Below are 16,605 nucleotides of genomic sequence, written 5' to 3'. Positions count from 1 at the left end.
ATTCTGTACGAGAAAAATAGGAAGCTTAATAAACTAAATTTTAATAATAAATATGATGTGGTCCTGTGAAAAATTCACATTTTATAACATTTTTTTACAATTGTAAGTTTATCTTTGACTTAAAAAAATCTTTTTAATGTTTTCAGATACATATTATTTATTATTTAACACAGTTGAAATTGTAAAATATCAAAAAATGCCTCAAATTGCAAGCTTCATATTTTTCCGCTTGGTGCCTCTGTAGGTATTATTACCCTCCGCCTTAATAAATTAAATTAATACAAATAAAATCATTGAAATGTTTTATGTTATTACAGTAAGAAATCTGGTTAAACAATACCAGTTTCTGTAGTATCAACATATTATTTTAGTCAATATTATTTTTTAAATTTCTAACCAATACATGACTGGGCAAGATTGAAAAAAGGTCTTATTGAAAACAATATTTCATATCTGATATCAAAAATCTTTTTACTGAAAGTAAGTGAAGCTAAACGCGATTGAATTTTCGTTTTATTTCTTTCAACAAAAATGGCAATATCGTTCTTGCAATACTTAGGTACTTCATGCAACGAAGTACTAGAATGGTTTGTGTACGACGATTCCTAAAAGGTTTACGATCCCTATTTAATAATTATTATATATACTATGAAAAGATTTTTGATATAACTGAATAATATATTAAATAAAGAAGTGCAAGTAGTATTTAGTAAAAAATATGTTGGAACAGGGTATTACAAACTTCTTTGGTTGCCGACACTTTTGGTGAATCACGATTTTCCACAGCACCACAGTCATATTAGAGAAAAAAAAACCACCCTAAATTCCGTTTTCATATTGGTATTTTGCTCGATACTTACCCATTATCAAATCATAATATGTACGAGGAATGGTTTTATTTTATTTCTGGGTCTATAGTAAGTTTTATGAGCATAACATTTTCAGCATTTAAACGGTTCAGTGACAATATTGGAATAGTATGCTACACTCCCGGAAGACAATCGTGGCGTACACGTTGAGAACTACCTAATTACAGGTTTTAATATCACCACATTTGTATGACAGAATTCAAATATGTAACTATTCTGTATGGAAAGTTATAAACAATTTATAGGTACATAAAATTACTTTACATTTCATTGACTTCAAATAATTTTGTTATTATTTTCACAACTTTGTAGGTACCTATCTAAATGAAATATTTTAGCGTTACTCGTTATATATTGAAACTCTAAAAATATTATAATCTATAAAGACATAATAAATATACTGTTTCGTGTGAAACTAATAATGAATCATTAATTGAAACCAATACATTGTTAACAGAATAAACAAAATGTTACGTAGGATAAATTATTGACAATTGCATAATATACGTCTTCTTTTGAGCATATGGACATCCCGTAGCTCCGCCATATACACTCTGTAGATAGTATTTAGCGGCCTTCCAGAACGCCGGAATCCAGTCGGCTTGAAGAACAGGCAAGCCAGGTTGAGATTCTCGCCGTCGAAAGAACCTCGCCTCTTCACTCTCAGCGTAATGAAAGGCTGCTTGGTGCATTCTCTTATCTCCTCGTTGCTCCTAAAGTCATACCACCATACACAGTATCCGTCGCAAACATCCGTTTTTGAATATACTATTTGAGATACTGATACGGTTGATTTGAACCTTTGTAAGGTGCCATGATTTGTTACGGTAAAGCAGCACCGTCAGAATACAAGCGTCGAATAGGCGGCATTTGGTTTTGACATCTAGTATAAAAGTATAAGTCAGTATAATAAAATTGGTCACTTGTATTTTCGCATACTTACCCGTATCGTTTGAATATCAAATCTACATTTCATCCACAAATTTTAATTTTGATGTACATGTTTAATTCCATTTTATCACTACTATCCTACGTCGCTGCTATCTTTTCATATTATTGGGCGAAGACCGATTATTGGATAGAAGCCAATAAATTATAACAAGTAAATGTATTAAAATTATACACTTAAGACATTCATGAATGTGTTATAATATTATACCCACAGTAGAAAATAAATAGAAAATATACACTACAAGAGTAGAAAAATTATCAACGCCACGAAATCGAATCCCAAAAATTGTATTATTTGACAATCCTTACTATAATTAATTCTGCCATATTTAGTATAACCAGAGAATTTTAGAATGAACTAGATAAGTATATACCTACTGATGTTAAATTTATTTAAATATTTAAAACATTATTCTCCTTCTTCAGGTGGGTTATGGCTTCCTCCAAAATCTGCCTCCATGCAGGTTTATCCAAAGCTGTTTCCATCCAATTTAGAATAACAAAAAACAAATTCAATCTTGACATTATCATTCCATCTTGTACGAGGTTGACCAGGTGGGCTATTTCTTTATCATGCATGACAAGTTCATCCTATGTACAAGACCCAGATAATATATAAGTAGACCCAATTTGATGGACTGGTTTCATTATATTTGTATTAGAGTTTCCAAATATTTAATCAAATATATATAAGTTTTGAAGGCTACGCGCGACTATCGCTAGGTAGGTGTGCGCGGTCTTCACGAGCAACATTGGATTTCAGTTCTCGGAAGGTTTGTTTTATGGCTGTGCTGCACACAGACGAGTTTTGATGTGAGAGCCGGCTTACTTAGTAAGGCTGTCGTGACACTATGGACCTGAATGTGTAAGTCTAACGGAAGTACTCCAAGGATAACAACTCGATGGTAGAATAATTAGTCTTATACGCCTTAGTGAGGGTCAGTAATGCTGACAAGAGTTTTCCTGATGAACAACACCTTATATTATATTATAATATGTTAACTGTATGATATCCGTGACTATGTAATATGTATGTACAGTTATGAGGTATTTCGTTTTACAAAAGCTTACTGGACTTAAGTTTTCAACTTATTATTTAGTTATTTAAGAAAACAAAACAAATCTAAATTCAAGATGTGCACAACATGAGATTTACATTATAACATTTTTTTTTTTTTAGAATTATTAATAACCATGTCCTTGCTTTTTCTTACAAGGTGGTTGTTAGTAATTTTGAACAATCAAAAACACCGATGCTTTGAAAAAAACACATAAATATTGTATATATTGTACATATAAATACACCGAAAATGTCTACGTCTTTGGGGAGCGCATTGACTAGTCTTGCACCCCTCGCTAATGGTGCCAGATAAGCTTGACACGAGGAAACGGTTCCGATCCAGAATAAATCATGGCTGCGACCACGTAGGTAATTGACAAGCGCATGTAAATTCAAATTCATTAGGACACCAGGTTTGGAAATCATCCCTCGCGATAACAGGCAAAAGTGTTTCAAGAGCAGAAGAGACCTAGGAGATTCAAGAGAGTGAAAAGTAAGCGAGTGTATGATCGCGTCAAATATAGTCAAGTTCGTGAACTAAGGAGACTGTTTTTGGTGACGCTTTACGTGGTTGGGATATGTACTTCGGATACAGCATCAAGCAATCTTATAGCAAAGTTGAATGAATTCTGCATAGTAACTCATGTCGCCTTATTATTAGCGTTACTATAAAATATCGACGCGCCGTAATATATGTAACATGGTAAGAGTATAAACCGATGCTGGACAATGAAAGTGTCTTTAATATTATGATTACCTACCTACTATAAAATTTGTATTGATAAAATATCCTTTGTATAAAATTACCTCAGCCATAAATACATATGTTTTCGTTTTGTAAACCTCAATACGACCAAGTAAACACATATTTTCGGTACCTGAAAATCATATTTCATCTCTAACAACTGATATAAGATTTAGTTATTGCCTATCTCTCTTGAATCACTCTATATTCAATAGGGTAGAGCTTTTATTTCATACGCAAGTTTGAGATCAATGTAAATATTCCTCCGTTGTGATAGCAGTTCGGCAGCCTTCAATATTCAGACAAAAGAAATTTATTATTTTTCTATTCCACTAAGGTATCCTGGGAAATCATTAGATTCGTATTATAATTTACTGTAATAGTAAAATTTGCTTGTATAGTATCTGTTCAACAAAAGCTTAATTTAAATAATATACTGCCAGTGGAAAGCTTTCCATTATTATTTAGGTAAAGGTTAAAATTTGATGATACTATCCCGCATGTATTATAACGTGATAATTAGCAGTTAATTGAACTTGCGTTTAGATTATAAACTTTGTTACAATTATGAAATGATTTTGAAACAATTTTTTCGTCATCAATTCTACGATATTTAAGTTATTTATGTTGACAGCTATTTTGGTCTACGAACTCATATTTGAAATGAAAAACTGGCAATTATTCAAATGATATAAACATTTGAGATTGCTTACTGATACAACAAAGTTGTGCTCTTGTGAAATGATTTTAAAAGTTATAAATCATGATATTTTTTTCAAGGAGTTCCCTGTATAGGTAATAATTTGTAGGAGATGGTTTTTTTATTCATCAAGTATCAAAAATACTCCAGTAATCTGAATTCTAAAGCTTTTAATATTATGTTTATCTGCATTTAGTTTTCTATTTATAGTACTTCCTATGTCGTTTTTCATATTGTAGGTATGTATACAATATTTTAAGAATACGTATATAATATACTCAAAGCTCAGACTGGATACTTTTGCATGTTCTTTCATTTCGTCAGTAATGGATTTGCTAACCCTTGGAACTGTAGTAAGTACTCACAATAAATATTCAATATTTTGTATTATTTAATGGTGACTACTAAATTATTCACCCATAATATAACTAACAATTTTTATATATTATGGTTTTGGCTGTGAACATATTATGTTAATCATCTTCTACATGTCATTTTAAATCTTATCCTGTGAAATTTGGGTTATTTCCAGCTACTGGGGGAAACTTTCTCTATATTGACGGAATCTAAGTTAATTTAGGTGATTACACTAATAATTAAATGCGGTGCAAGATATTTCACTTTTTAAATCCATTTAATGTGATAAACTTAAAACTGTTTTTGTTTGCGGCTGTGAAAAAATTGCTAAGCCTTCAACACAATATAAGATTAATTAAATTATTAGATTCAAAAAATTACGAAATACGCAGATAATGCCAAGATAAAAAGTAAACCATGAATTTCTTAACAATGAGTAGTATTTTTTAATAATAATTACCACCATTTTCACAAGGACACATTCTTGACTTGTACCAAAACCAAAATATTAATATTTTTATAAAATGTGAAAAATGAAACTGCGTATTGTACGATATATTGCTTCAGTTATTGTATATAAATAGTCAGAAAAATACATAAAAAAATTTAAATATAACATATTTCACTGGCAAAGGGTTACTTTTAGAAAATGGTAGGTTTTGGAGTAACCACGCTTGTCGGGAAATAAGAAGATAACCCAATTTTACTACTGATGAATAGGTACACTAAATCGATGAAATTTCAAAAGCTCAATTAGTTTGATATAATTAATTTATAAATAAGCAATTGCTTTGAATTATGTATTTTCCTAAACATTTATAAACGTAACTTACACTCAAATATATTACCTATCATCTTTGAAAATATCCGTTGTTGTATATAATATGTTCCATAACAATTTATAATTTAACCCGTAAAACTAGACATTTTAAAATACTTCTATATTCAAACACAGACTTAGATATAAATAACTGATAAATAAAAATCGCGAATAAATTATGTTATATTTTGAACAACAATAAATATTTATGTGATTGAATCCCATCGAAATTATTTTTTAAATTATCTTCTTAATAATAATTATTTTGAATAAATGTGGTCTTGCGGATGTAGGCGCCAACTAAAAAACCTATGATTTCGGAATAAAAAGCCAGACAGTGACTGGCGTCACGTGATTGAAACGCATATAAGCCACATCTTAAATTCCCATCCATATACACCCAATCCTCTTTTTGCACGGGGGATACCTACGTTCCGTAAAACAAAACCGTATAAAAAAGATAAGGTGCCCATACAAAAATGGTAGATAGATTTCATTACTTAAAATCAACTCAAAATATGAAATTCTTAAACTCAAAAATAAATCGAATTTATTTATTATTTATACATAAAAACACATAATTTTCGATTTAAATTAAATTTGGCATAAATACATGTATTAATTCAGTGTCGCTACTTGACAATAAACGTGCCCATTTACTGCTGTTTTTCCCTGGCAAAAAATCACTCTCATCGCTGGAAATATTTAATGACGCCGACGCCAAAGCACGCGCCGCGTTTCTCATATTGTACCCGAAGTGACTGACTAGTGGCGCAATGTATGTACGTATGTATATCTGGGCTGCATCCGGTGACAACCTATGTATGCACCAGTGGCGTGCGGTCCCTTGCTTCCTTAAATATGTACATACATAAGTGTTTTTTATTGTTTTTTGTATTTTTTTATTCTTTTTGGTTTTTAAAACCGTGTTTAAGCAAAAAAATCAGTGTAAATAAAAAATAATCGTTACTTTTTTGAAACCGTGTTATTTCGAAACCGTGCAAAAAGAGGATCGGGTGTAGTTGAATCCAGACGGCGCTACTCGCGATAGTTATGGGTATAAGCCTTACTAAATAAAATAAAACTATGTACTTCTAAATTATGACGTTAGATGACTCTCAATTGTATTGGATTTTTCAGTCTGTTTATTTATTTTTTTAATTAAATTATTTACTTGAAGATCTACTTTTCTTGGAAGGTAGGCTTTAAATAATCGCCTACTATGGAGCTTTCGCCACTGGCATATTTAGACGAATAATCACAAAAATCACGTAGGTTCGTTATACGAATACATTATGAAAACGTAAAAAAAACTTAGATTATTTTGCAGGCCTGGCAGGCATGTGTCAACATAATATAATCCACCAACCACATTGTTTTTAATACAAATTAATAGGCTGATTTTAGTTTCGTTTATTTTTTCTATTATTTTTAACACTACGTCAATACGCCACGAGGTCCAATAGCAGTGAAGTGTAGTGAAACAGTAGAGTAATAATTAATAATATAAGTGAAACAATCACGAACATTCAGAATTTGAAAAAATACGCATATATATAATGTAACCTCACCGGGATCCAGCCCGGAGCCCTCGGGTGACAGTATCACTAAAGCTGATGAACTTGATCCTGGGACTGCATAGATTAAGATCTCTCTCTTCTTGGTCGTGCACTCATGACTGAGGATCGTGACCACATTTTAATTTCGCCATCCTTTGAGCGACCAAGCCTTTCCATCCTTCTCGATCTTCCGCTTCTCTCAGGGCAGAATGGATGATGTCTTCCTCTCCCAGTCTTCCTCTTCCTCTGCCTCGCCTTCCCTAGAGGCTACCCAAAACTACCAGTCTCTCCAGGTTGTCCGGTCCGCGCCTGACAATATGTCCAAAAAAACTGCAGAATTTTTCTCAGACATATCGTCGAGAGCCGTTCCTTTATCTTCAGTCTCTGGGTGATTGACTGGTTCGTCCTGTGCTCCGTCCAAGAAATGCGAAGCATTCGGCGCCAACACCACATCTCAAAGGCATCAATTGCCTTCCGTTCTCTTGCCTTCAGGGTCCACGACTCGACTCCGTATAGAAATATCGAGAACACTAATGTTTGCACAAGCATCATTTTTGTGGCAATCGAAATTCCCCGATCCTTCCATATAGTGGTAAGGCGTGTCATCGCACTTTTTGCAATCAGTATGCGCCTTCTTATTTCCGCTTCGCATCCGCCCTTTCCACTGATGGTCGATCCAAGATATACAAATTCGTCGACTGTTTCGAGGTTTTGGAGTATACTTGGTGTTGGTAGAAGGTCGACCGTGGGTACTTGAAGGAATTTGAATTTAAATTCAAATGCATTTAATTTTTGATTTGAGTACTGGAATAGTACAAACCTTAAATCCATTAGATATTATTATTTGTTTCGTTTAGTTTTATTTTACCTTTTTGTAATATTCTATGCCGAGTAAAATGATTGAAAATCCTTTATGTAACCACGATGTTATTGTTAGCATTCTGTAAAAATATGAATGAAGTATAAACAAATAAAAATTGGAATCAGAAGAATTTTGCTATAAAATGTATTCAATTTGGTAGGAGTGTTGGAAATAGAATGAAATAATTTCTCGGTATGAGTAAAATCATACAAAAAATACAAATGTAGAATACGTATTTTTTCAGGAATTTATTTACGTATATTTACAACCGCGATGCCATCGGTGCAAAAGATTTTTTTTACGATGAAACATGATTTTACATTTGTTTAAAAAATGAACACATCTGTTTCCTTGTGTACTTTTCAGCCTTGCTTCATAATGTTGACCTGTATCATTTTTTATGCCGTTGTGTGTGTTTGCACTCAGAGGTTTTTCGTGTAAAAAGCAATGTTCTAAATAAGCCCTTTACATTTGACGTAATCCTCGAGCGTATGTGATGCGATCGCGATAATCTCCCTGAATGATATAAATGAAATAAACCGCAGAAATCACGTGCGTGTGCGCTGTCCTTAAAAGTTGAATAAATAAAACGAATGGAGCAGAAACGAGCTTTTTTAAAAGTAAACTAATTAGCAGAGTTATTTAATTTAACCTCGTTTTTAATCACAATAATTTGGTTGCAAACAACATGACACATGAGATAAGTATCGTTGTGGATATTTTTTATTGTTATTGATAATACTACCAAGTTAAGTTTTTACATCTTTATTCATTACAACTAACTTCACCCAGTCTTTTTATATATGTAACGCCAAATGTGTAAAATTGCGTATTACATGAAATCGGCTAAATTTTCCCTATTTCATGAAAAATGTAAGCCCGTTGCCTAATTCACGAATTAGGCAAAATATTTGCCGAGTGCGTGAATTCGGCAGTAATTTTTCTGCCTAGTTTATGCATTGGGCAAATTAGATAGAGGCGCTCCGGTGGTGTTTTTTGCAACTAAACCAAATGTGTCAAATGCTCATGCATTGGTCAACATTATATTATGTCTAATTATAACTAATAAAACCATCCGTATTAAATTTACTTTTTCTACTGTCATGTTGACAATTTAAGAATTCCATACGGTGCCGAATTCACGCACTCGGCAGTTAATTTGCCTAATTCATGAATAAGGCAACGGGCTTGTATTTTTCTAGAATTAGGCAAAATTTTGCCGATTTCATGTAATACATAATTTCACACGTTTGGTGTAACATATACAATGTTGAAAAAACTAGGGACTTCATTTCAAATCGATTTAAAAATGAACTATATAACAAAGAATAAAGTTAATTCTCGAATATATAGATGATTAGAGGTTGAGGTTAGTGGTTGGACAGTGTCAATAGCAGTAGCGAAGGGTGGAGGTAGGCTGTTAAGATCCGCCATAACAGAGCATATTAAACTTTGTTAGTTATACATATTTGTTTTTATTGAACTAAGACTACAATTAGTTAACAGATGGTGTTGGTTGGTTTTTAAAAATAAATTAAGCCATGCGTAAACCGAACCAGAACAGTTTATGTATACTATGGGAGAAGCGACAAAAATAGTGCACACTTTTTCAGTCATACTTATTAAGTTTTGTTGAATTAAAAATGCAGATTACTAATGATTAAGTAATTGGCTAGTTTTTTAAAAATCTTTAAGCCCTGACTAAATCAAACCAAAATCGAATATTCTTATGTCTATAAAATATCTAAAAATAAATATGTTTTAATGTCACAATTTTAAATATTTTATAGACAAACAAAATATATTCTTACTATCATCATCTACGGCCTAGATCGGGCAGGGTTTAATTGTATTTTAAAAACGAATAAACACCATCTATACATTGTAGTTGTACTTCAATGAAAACAAATACGTTTGACTGACAAAGTTTAGTGTGCACTATTTATGTCAGATCTTAACAGCCTACCTCCACCCTTCGCCACTATTTGACAGTGTCAACAGAGATGATGACAAAAAGTTATTGGAGGTGGCTAGGACCCGCCCTGGGTTGTTAGGTCACTGATGATGATGATTAATAAATCCAAATTGAATGTTATGTCAAAAATAATTGGTTGGACCAAATTAGCTAGCCCTCATTCCTTTCTTTTCATCTACTTTCAAATCACTTATTTATTATTGCCACAATACCAGACGGGTCATTAGGTGACTGTGATGGAATAACATTCAGTTAGCTCAAGTGATATCCAGAAAGCAGACGTGGGTAAGCTTGTTATAGCTTTACCGCCGCTAACTACAGCGTGACTCATACAAAACGTATCTGTTCGACCTTCGTTGTTCTAAATCTGTTACGGTTTGAGTGAACGTCGCGTCTATATCATCCGTCCTGAACTTATCATCATCATTCATCAACCTCATAATGTATCATCCATCAAATGTGTACCGCCCGTTTACCAGTGCGTGAGTGCGTGAACACCGAAAGGGCCCCAGCGTGCGCCAGCCCTGTAAAAAAAGTCAGTATCTAGCATCCTGTGTAAACCCCCCCCCTCTAGATCTGTAATCTAGAAATCCAGCATCACCCTGAAAATACAGTCCACTGCTAAAATCGCCACCAATAACTATAATATATTTTCTCACCATAAAAATGCAGTCGTTTTTATAATTAATTGATGCATTACTACGAGCATAATGAAATATATGATGGAGAATGATAATAAACATGTTTCCAGACACAACATTTTGAACGAAAGAAGATTTTTTTTACTTAGCAAACAAAGCATTGTAGGTGATAATATCCACGGTCACAAATCACATCGCCCAAGTAATAAACAAAAAATCACGCTTTCATAGCACGCGATCAAACACCACCAGGCTTTTCATTGTATAAGAAAAGCACGCACATATTCTCTATCATGGAAAACGCATCATAGAGCTTTTCCAGGATTTTATCGCAAAGTGTTTTCTTTCTGTAATAATTATGACGCTGGTTTTCCGACGAGCTATGCGGCTAATTACTGGCGACAGTAAATGCTCTGTCGGTTTCTATTAGGGCTTTCACAAAACTCTAACACAAGAACAGATTAATAAATATAAATGTGAACCAGTTGCCATAAACTAAGAATTTGAATTAAGATTTATTTTATGACTCAAGAAATTGAAGGCCTCCAAATTTTCCTCAAATATAACCAATAAAATATCTTGGACCATAAATTTAATGTCAATTGTTATCTCGGCCATGTTCGATCCTAATATGATCATGGGCCTCCACAGAGTGGAGGTTTGTATTAAGAGATTTTTGTTTTACGAGAAATGGATGCCAGCGACTTGCTCATCCTATCATGTCCATACTCTGACTCATACATAAATTGAAAAACAATATGTGTACTTGTCAGACCCAAGATTCGAACCTGGGACGCGATGGCCGCGCGGTTTAAGCGCCGGCCTATGAGCGTCATAATGTTAATTGCCGTGGTATATAAACTGACATGGGACGGATTTAGGCGTCTGAATAATATCTTCAAAATTTACCTCCTATTGTGCCTTAAGCGTAGTGTTTAACCAATGTGTGCTAGCAATGCTTACATATGAATGTGAAACATGGACTCTGATTGTAAGAGAAATCAAAACATTACGAGTATCGCAATGTGGCATGGAAAGGTGCACGTTGCGAATAACGCGAAAAGATCACAAAATAAACACATGGATAAAGAGATAGATAAGAGTATGCGATGTGATGGAGATCGATAAGTAGATTAAATTGCAAAACGACTTCAAGGACGTCATAAAACCCACAAGATAGACGAATTCATAAAGCTCGGTGGTTGTACGTAGCAGCCAAGAACTAGGAAACTAGAGTTTGTGATTACTCGAATTTTGAAAAAAATTCACTACGGTTCATTTAGTTCAGATTTTTTTTTCATATAGATTTTTTATTTAATAAACAGGCCTACAACTTTTACCAGAAAATTTAACAAATTCCGTTGAGAGGCGATTATTCATGAACACATATTTGGTATGACTAGAAAACAGACAATATCCACTCTGACATGACTCGAACCGACAACGTCAAACTACAGATACCAGACCCGAAGCGCGCGCTACGCAAATTACTTTGTGAATTTTTATGTTTAATAAAAGTATTTTTACGACCAGAATTTTTCACAGCCCTGTTTCAATGTAATTAAGGGCTAAATTAAGTAAACATTCTTCAGAGCTTTCAAGAAAAAACTCAATTCTTTGAAGCAAGAAAGCTCTGGCGTGATTTACCCTCTTGAGTGTTGGACAGCCACCGTTTATGTCACGGGTATATTAACAAAAGGATATTATTATTCTCATCTGTCGTAAAACTCATTAATTTTATTCGATCATTTAGGGTATTTCAATTGTCAGCTGTCAGATTAATCATTGTTTTATTAAATAAAAACCATTGTTTTATTTTTGGATACTTACTGTGTATACGTTAGATTCTTTAGAAACATAGTGTTTAAAACACGTAAGTGTTTTGTTAACTCTACAATAATATAAAAAAAAAACATCTTTTAAAAACTATTATAATGAAATCATGCAACGTAAATGCTTATTTAGTGAATACATTGAAACAATTCAACAATATTAACGCGGAGTTGCAATATGCACTCTTATTACGATAAATATTAAATTATTAATCAACTATTTTCTTTATTCAACGAATAATTCACAAGATTTAAAAATGCAACATTCTAATTATTGAACATACATAATTTTGAAAACAGCCTGAGAGTGCAATATTCCACAATGCAGCACATTTGCATGAATTTCGTTGGCATAGACAAATATTTCTTTCATACTGCAGCAATATTACAAGAGTGATCTGCGCGTACTGTACGTAACCTTTTTTTGGCGCGATACCCGAGAGATGCAGGTTCGATTCCTTACTTTTTTCAAAAAGTTAATTTCTGTTGGATATATTATTTATATTTTCTCAGAAGTCTTTTCAAAATTACGTATGTTCAATAATCAGAATTTTACATACTTAAATCTTGTGAACTATTTGTTGAATAAAAAATAGTTAATTGAAAATTATTAGCAAGTTCAAGTAAGTTACAACTAAAGGAGTGATCCGTGACGTCGGTTAGTAATTTTATTAAACTAATACCTAGGTACTTTGTTTTAAAATACAAAAGCCGATCGCCAATAGTAGCTCAATTTGCAAAGCGATTCAGTGAGTATTAAAAACCATCTGCTAAATTTTGTTGAAATTACGTATGGCTTTTTTAGCATAGTGGTCTATGTGCGTTGGCGCGATAGCCGAGAGATGCAGGTTCAAATCCTGCTGGGTGTATATTGGTTATAATATATTTTCTCAGAAGTATTTTCGAAATTATTTATGTTCAATGTTGAATTATTGAATAATATTATTATTGTGATCAATATTTAAGCGTCTAAATTCTAGAATAATAATTCTTGTCAATATTATATTCTGATGCATGTCTCCACTTTTGAGTTTTTAGAATAGATGTCTCTGCCGAATCTTAGGGGTAAATTATTGATAATTTACGGCATTACTAAAAATCGTGTTTATGAGTTAATAATATGTCAGTTTTTCATGATTGAAGTAGTCGTATAAAGATACTGCACGTGGTTTGAACATATTGTATTCCGAATGCCGCCAGAGAGCAGGATACTCTGTATCCTTGTGTCAAAATTTCAAGGATTTCGTCACCGTGGCCAACTTTCCCTTACTTTGCAAAAAAAGCGATGATGTACACTGCAGCTGAGTTAAACAATACTGCTATATATGTGCTGAAGCTGATATACTTGGAGGTGCAAGACAAGGGGATGAATCGAGGCATATGATGTGATTTTATGCTTGCTCTATGCTACAGTGGTGGAATGTAACAGGGTTACGTAACTAAGTATTGTAGTAATATTTGAATGTGTAGAATACCTGTTTAATGTACCCGCTATGCAAAAAATCTATTAATAAAAAAAACTTAAAATTCGTAACATTTTAAATATTCTATTTGCAATTATTAACATAACGAATTAACTTTATTCAATATAGGTACACTATCTATATATTTTAAATTTAGACACGTTTGCAAAATAGAACAGAGTATATTCAAAATGCCATTTTAATCTTTTCAGTATTCTTTTTTTATCCTTTTTTGTTCATGACAGCCACATAGGCAGAGCATATGGACACCACGTGGTACCTTTTCCTTACGGCTCGCCAATATTCTTGCATCTTACCTCTACATGTCAGCATCACGTATCTCCGTAAGCTACATCTAAACTCGCCTCGTCTGCTACACAGCCGTAAATCAAACCTTCCAAGAACGTCGATCCGGTGTTGCATATGAAGACCGAGCAGATATACCTAGCGACAGTCGCACGTAATTTTCGAAACGTATAGATATTTGGACGCGGCGGTACAGGAATCACCAATTCGTAAGTGTTTTTATGCGTCATGGCGTCTTCGACTCAGAGCATGAAAAGAATGCAACTTATCGATTGCAACAGCAGATTTTTTTAAAAACTAAACAGTCGCATTCGACGAATCTGCGGAGCTCCATTTGGCTACGTGTGTTTTGTGAATAATGATGATGTCACATCGACGTATTCAACACGTTGCAGATGAGACGAGTTTTAATGTGAGAACCGGCTTATATATTATGTCATGTCGATGATTTTGAGCGGCTTACAAGGTTGCCAGAAAAGACACCATAGGTGTCTGTCTTGAAGTATTCGCAACGTATAGTCGAGCCAGGTTAAGCGCCGCATTTCAATTTAAGACTTTAAACTGAACGGTCAGTGTTCTTTACGTGTTGAGTAACAAGTATTCCGTATTGAGTGTGAATATTATTCCAGCAATTTATACTACGCTAGCATTCTATATGATATTACAGAAGAAATCAACAAGAGCTACTCGCTACAATGCTACTTTGGCCTGTTAAGACATCTTAAGTCCCGCATACTATCTCGCCGAACTAAAAGCACTCTTTACAAGACACTTGTAAAGCCAGTGCTCACCTACGCATCGGAAACCTGGACATTAATTCTGCGAAATTAACGAGCCCTGAACATTTTTGAAAGTAAAATTCTCCGTCGTATATAATATGGACCGATCAGGGACGGAATTAATCGGAGGAGAAGATATAATGCTGAGCTCTACGGGCTGCACGAAGATTGCAGCGCAGTTCAAGCAATTAAGATTGGGAGACTGCGATGGCTAGGTCATGGACACCGTATGAATGACAATGAACCGGCGAAGATAGTGATGTCCAGAAATCCAATAGGACGTAGAAGAAGAGGCAGGCCAAAGATTCGCTGGTTGGATGGAGCTGTCAGTGACTCCCGTATTATGGGGGTACAGAATTGGAAAGCGGCCACACTGGATAGGGACAGGCGGAGAGAGCTATTGGAGGACGCCAAGACCCACACCGAGTTGTGATGATGAGCATTCTATATGAATGATAAATCAACTATTTTCAGTATATATTATGAAATTTTAAGTAGTTGCTTAGTAATTAAACGAAACACTTCAGATTTTAATAATACTTCAGTATTTTAGTTTGTTTATAAATTAATTCTTTGAAAAAGCTACAAATAAAAGGAGTCTAATAACTAAACACATAATCGTCGAGAATAAAATCTGAGAAAAGATTATCTGGAATGGAAAATATGAAACGAAAAGGCTTTTTAGCCTCCCCTTTCACCGGAAAATGTTTGTAAAACGACTCCTATTGTCCAAAAATCTTTCAAGATACGCTAACAAAACGTAGACCGATAGAGCAAAGTCACTGTCACGTGACACCGTCATAGAAAACAACTATACGACATAAAATACTTGTCATACAGCAGCAAGTTCAGATTATTCCAAAGAAATTATTTTGTCTAGGATTATCTAGTTAAACTACATACATTCATCAACAAAGTTTTATGGCCTTTTATAGTAAAACTCAAGTCAAAAACTCAACTCATCGCCACTCAAGATTAATATAGTGTTAGATACATTATTTAATTTAATAAGTTTAGGGACAAATGAATTATAAATAAAATTGTAATAATACCAAGTAGCTATGCTTTAAGATCTAGATAACACGGCATTATATAAAATTCTTTCTAAAAATACATTTTATAAAAAGTGGTTGGGCCAATTGCACTTACCCTTGAATCCTTATTTATTATTATTGCAAGACTAGGGCGACTATCAGTTACGGGTCATGAGACGGTCGTGATTGCGAATAACATTGAGTTAACTCGGGTGACATCAAGAAAGCATTCGTGTGCGGCCTTGTTATAACTTAGCGGTCGTTAACCATAGAGTGACTCAAAACGCATATGTTTATACCTTCGTTGCGCTAAATCTGATACGGTTTGAGTGAACATTGCGTTTATCATCCATCCTGAACTTTTCATCATCATTCATTTCAAAACCAAGTGAAACCGTGAGAGTAATATTCCGAACCGTCTGTTTACCAGTAAGTGAGTGTGTGAACACCGAAACGGCTCCAGCGTATGCTAGCCCTCTCAACATCAGGTCAGTGTCTGGCATGCTGTGTAAACCCCCCCTAGATGCGTAATTCACCCACCAGCATCTTCAATTTACAGTCCACTCCTAAAAAGCGTCACCAAAAAATAAGTAGGTAACTCAGAATAATTATGAATATGTACGGAATAATTCACAAGATTGAAGAATGTAAC

Source organism: Rhyacophila brunnea, unplaced genomic scaffold, assembly GCF_057557595.1.
Source record: "Rhyacophila brunnea isolate RB1 unplaced genomic scaffold, BYU_Rbru_1.0 scaffold_6, whole genome shotgun sequence".
Lineage (NCBI taxonomy): Eukaryota > Metazoa > Arthropoda > Insecta > Trichoptera > Rhyacophilidae > Rhyacophila > Rhyacophila brunnea.
Note: the sequence above shows the minus strand (reverse complement) of the source record.